The following is a 6000-nucleotide window of genomic DNA, read 5'->3' on the forward strand; positions in this document are numbered from 1 at the left end:
AATTTAGACTATACAGAATGATTCACCGTAGGTCAGGGCTGACAGGCTCATTATGTTTCGATAGACAATAATTATTCATTATATGTGTAACAACTCTAATTTAAACGGTACAATTTTATTAGCAGAGTTTTAGATCGGATTTAGATGCATTCACGCCTTTCTTTTGGCTGAAACTGTTAAAATAATTGCAGTTTTCTGGGTAAATTCTATAATCACAGTTTTAGAGAAATGATCTATGACAAGAATCAGTGAGTAAAAAGTGCATTTTGAAAGAAAAGGCAGTATCCAAAACATAGTATCGGACAAAAAAAGATCAAACTAATCTGATCTTTGGTAAAATCACAAATGTTAGTTTGATGTTTTGACATCACTGTGTAACTCACGCCAGTGTGTGTTTTATTTTCACATTGATACACCCTGCTTTAAATAATGGAGTATTAAATCCCCCAGGGACAGCTGAACACCCTGCATGGCTGATTACATCCTGCTTTGATTTAAATGCACTCATCCCTCACAAACATCACTGGAGTCCCCCGGTTCTGCCCGGAAATTAGTGGGCCAGTCAAAATGATTAATAAGCGGCTGGTAAATAAATCTGATTTTGTCACAGTGCAGCCGACACATCACACTCTGAGTTCCAATATCACCTTCATATTAGGGCAGAATTATAAAAGATGTTTCCCCAATACTCACAGACACCTTCAAGGAAAAGCATCTTTCGGAGGCATTACCATTGATTGTTTTGGGTTTTGCTTTGAATCTCAACCTGTTTTCTATTTGTCAGCTGCGAAATATAAAGGGATAAGACAAAAAATGTAATTATGTTACATTACGCTAATTTATTTCTCAAATATTTGCTTTTATTCCTGTGAAAAGCTTTATACCTCCACCACTTTGAGTCTCTGAAACTCTGAATACTTCCTTATCCGTGCGCCCAGAAGAAGAAGACGACCACAATGCTTTCGATACAAATATCTTGTCCTGTTGCCTACATATTCTGCATCGGTTTATAGATATTACACTGCACACAACCCACAGTAAAGCCATAACCTTTGATAGGGGGTCACAAGCACACTTTGCTTAATTTTAAAGGGGTTACAAGCTAATAAGGTTAGGAACCAGTGAGTCTAGCTTGTAACAAATAAAGCCTTTAGAATAAATTATAGATTAATATGACACATAATACCCCTAGAAAACAAATGAATGTACTTGTATGTAAAATAGACCCCTGGTGTGTTTTTTATTGCCTGTTGACATTTTAGTGGAGGACCTCTAAAACCGCCACTGTAAGTACATACTGTGGAAAACCGGGACAATACTTACTGCTTTGTATAAAAACCAATTGCCCCATCACTGAAAATTGTCTAATGTGCAGAGGACCCCCTCAGGCTCATGACCAAGAATAGCTGTCCTGATTGTCCTCACAGTTGGTGGCCGTGAACGAGAGGCTTCATGTGTTCAATGTTCATCAATGTTCCTATTTATTTACATATAAGGATAACATAACAAGCCCGGACACAGAGGAAAACAGAATTGATTGCCAAGATTAAAGAATGAAAACAAGATTGGCCAGGATAACCTGACATCCAGCGGAGATCAGTCCTGCACGCCAACAGGTTGAAAGAGACACTGAGCGTGAAATAAGTTTAATATCCCCCATTATACTTTAATCTACTTTTGGGAAACGTATGATTATGTTGTATCACGTCTAATTTTGAGGGGAAAAGCTCTTGATCTAGGGTGCACGAGTACCATTGATTTTAAATGGGAGACTTCTCTCTTTTCCTTTACGATTTCTTCCAGCTTCAAGTGTCTTGAATCAAATCCCTGTTAACAGCGATGATGATATAAGATATTCTAACACTTGCTGCAGTTTTCAGTCCATATTTGTTTCAGTGGGTATTGATTGTTCCAAAGCACTTTAATGTATTCATTTTTCTTCTGTATTTCAGTATTTCTCTGTATGTCCTAAAGAGTTAGCCTATTTGCTCCAAAAAAGAAAAAGGCCCAATGACCAATTCCTAAAATTAATTTACTATTGATGTTTTTGGACCGCACACAAGGGAAATTCTCAAGTACAATGAGACGCAGGAGGCAAAAACAAGGTTACTGATAATCTCTGTCTGAGAAGCTGAATTTTGATTTATTGCTTTACAACATGACAGTGGTGAACTCAGGTGGTGCAATCAGAACAATAGCGGGTATAATTGAGTTTTTATTCTTGCAAGAATACGTCTGTATTCAATGTATTCTCAAGGTCAGACAAAAACCTCACCTGTTTTAAAACCATACTTTAGAAAAGTATACAAAACTATTCTATTTTCATTTCATTAACTGTTAATTGTTTGACAATTCTCACATGCCTATTGTATCTCTGTAACCTTTCATCCATCACTTTGTACCCAATCTTTGTACTCCCAACTTTTTGTGTGGTTACTCTGAAATCATGTACAGCAGTGATTCATAACCAGGGGGTCCTTCTGCAGTTGCCAAGGGTTGCGTGGTAAAGATCGTAGAGTAACTCAACTAATTTAATAAAGTTATGATTTGATTAAAATATTATACACACATATTGATTTAGCTATAGCACCTGGACACAAAATCACAAAAAAACCCACAAAAAAAGCATGAAAAGTAGACGAGCAGAGAAACAATTAAATGAATGGATTCATGATTCTAATAGATGGAAAAAATGGTTAGAAGTAGAGAAGCTAAAAGAATATGGATAAACAGTTTAAATAATTATCTTAAAGTAATGGATAAATGGATGAAATATTCAACTTCTGCCACAAGTGGTAGTACAAATGCAAACACTGACAGTTCAATTTTTTTAATTGAACATATTATGTAACATTCACTATTATATCCACTTGTATAGCATGCAATGTTAAATAATAGCCAGTTTAAAATGTCAATGTAAATAAACATGTTTGGAAAATGACAGGTATTGTCAGTCTGACATGACTGTTGAGGAAAGAAAATGTTGTGTCTGGTAACAATCATGAACTGTGTCTGTCAGGAAAAGTTTCTGTTGTGTTTATTTATAGCCTCAGAGAACGTAACACCCATTGGTAGAGAGTGCACTCAAGGCAAAATACTTTCTAAGTTTTCATCTTAAAAAATTAAAACCTCCACCACTGAAATAGAAAAGAAAAGATAAGAACATGTATATGGGCATTTTTCAAACATGGGTGATGATTTTAATATTATTATTATTCAGTGGGTTTTACTTTCCATTTCTTTATGTTATGCATTCTATTTCCTCTTTTTTAAATCTTATTGTATCAAGTGTTTTTTGTTGCATGTGTTATTTATTATGGTGTTCTATCCCTGTTTTTATTTTCATTCTTTGTCTATTGTACCTTATTGTAAAGCACTTTGTGCTGAATTTCTTGTACAAACGGTGCTGTACAAATAAAGTGTATTATTATGATTATTATAACCTGTTTGCTTCCCTCTAAAAACTTTGTCAATCTGCATCTTTGTACCCCCAAAAGCAAGACGACTGCATGCACCAACATATGATTTATATATTTTGATGTGACATAGGTGGAGTGGTAAGCCTTAAAAACAAATTCAAAAGGGGAGAAAAAGTTACTTTAGGCCTACTTTCATGAAGCCTGACACTAAGGTGTCCTACCAGTCTTCTGTGTCCTCAATTCTGCCAGTTAAAGCACATATGGTCCTAATTACTATGAAGACGTTCTGGGACTGAACAAAGAAGAAGATAGTGCTCCTGAAGGCTTTTGGCAATTTTGGGTGCCTGACTTCTTGAAATTGAAAAGATACATATGCTGCCTCTAGACTATATTTCTCCAGAGATTTCAACCTGTGTGTCGGGCTTTTTGTGAAATTTGGAACCCTGGTAGCTTTATTCAGGTACTTCAGCAGTGCACGCCATTACTGCAGCGCACACTTAGAATGGACTAAGCATCAAATCTGTAGATTTATGACTGGCAGCCGGAGTTTGACACGTCTCCCCGCTTGTCATTAACAGTTATACTGTGTGAGCTTCAGTCTGAAGGGGGAAATCAACAGGCGGCTGCAGTGGTTCTTTTTTGTGTCTTATTTTACTGCAGCTAAATTGGGCCTATCGATCGGGATAGTTAATATTCCGTGTGTACTGTTGAGCAGCCTTGGTCCTTCCCCAAAGTTTTAAATCTTTTGACATTCATATGTTGAAATCTGACTGTTAAACTGCTGTTTAAAGAAACAGGATGCAGGCTCGTGATCAAAGACACCCTCTGCCACAAGTCCAAAGAGCAATATTCCACCAAGCTCTGTTTTTTACTGTGCCTGCTTTGCATTATGTGCTTCTTTCCCTCCAGACCTCTTTTGCTGTGGATTGAGGAGAGGACAAAATAAAGACGACTGCTGCAATTTCATCCCTATTGGCCCCTTGGCAAATTGGCCCTTTATCAAACAGGGGCCTCATCTATCAAGCCAAAGACGGGTATTGAAATTGCCCCAACGGCCACAAATCAGACCAATGGATCGGCCTTTATCTCAGACAAGGCCGTCATCACTCTGTAGTGGCTGGAAGGGGAGGAACCAGGCCATTTAAGAGTCTATCCTGCGTTTCTTTGCTGATGGATGTGCCCTACTTGACCTCCCTGTGACCAGGAGCTGCTGGGCGAGGGCCAAAACCTGTGCTTAACCTCAATCATTATCTGGCTGCATGTGTGGGTTTGATTCTCTTTCACTCCAAAACTCAGACTCTGTCTTACACTTTCGTTTTCCCAATCCTGACATGCCTTTGCTGTCTGTTTTTTCACCCCTATTACTGTGAGCTCCAGTTTTTCTAACCTCTGTCTGCTGTTGTCTCTTCCCAATGTCTCCTTTACTCCCTCAAACACACACACACACGCACACACACACACACACACACACACACACACACACACACACACACACACGCACACACACACACACACCATTTCTTTCTTATTCACCATGTTTTTTTCTAAATCTTTCCTCTCACTGCTGGCATTCATTTTCTGTAGCCAATCAATGCAAATAGAGAAAGACTATAATGAAGGACAAGACAGATGGGTGCAGTGTTGTCAGCTGAGCCTTCCTAGTTTTAAACATTAGTTTGCCTGCTATGATTGATGGAAAGCTATATTCAGGTAATACCCCATTCTTGCTATATTCCACGAAAGCAGATATCCAGACTGCCTGGCCTGCATAATCCGACTGCATGTTTCTGTCTTTATGAACAATATAAATTGCATTCTAAATATTTCCGCCTCTGTATTAAAACTGATGCAATCGAATATGCAACCTCTTCTCTACTCATTCACATTGTCACAATATCCATATACCAACAGGTCAAAAGTTATGACAAGTCAGCAAGTTTTGATTGCAGAAGTGCATGTGACAGCAACACAGAGCGATCAGTCAGACCTGTGATCTATCATTCCCTGCCTTGGCAGCCGGCGTCTTTGCTCATCCTCTCTGATCAATTGTGTGACTTATGGCCTTAACTAAAAGCCCATCCACCTCTTAATTATGTTTCAACTGCTCTGCTCTTGTTCGATTACATTCAATCAGAGTGCAATTAACCCAATCAGAGATATTATTTTTACTTACAGATACATTAACACAAACCTACTTTGTGTCATTGTTTTGATTGAAGAGCATCGGACACATTACGTAGGACAAGGGAAACGAAAATGCATGAGATTTAAATCATTATTTTGGTTTTATTACAGTTTAGGTCTAATTTTTGTAGTTTTGGCCATAATTTGGGGATAGGGTTAGGATTATTTGCCAAATATATTTGGGAAGAAAGCTGCATCACTACAGTCTGATGGGGCAAGAAACATGAGAAGTCAGACAATCAGATAAAAATACAGTACAACAATGGTGTGGATGGATGTTTACAAAGGACACTTTGGGTTGTAATTTTACCGATCTCCCTTGCTTGTTTTCCAAATAACTTTAGCTTACCTGATGGTTTAAACCTACATGATGGTTTGCCTACTTGTGACAAAATCT

The sequence above is a fragment of the Cottoperca gobio genome, chromosome 12 (assembly GCF_900634415.1).
Source record: "Cottoperca gobio chromosome 12, fCotGob3.1, whole genome shotgun sequence".
Lineage (NCBI taxonomy): Eukaryota > Metazoa > Chordata > Actinopteri > Perciformes > Bovichtidae > Cottoperca > Cottoperca gobio.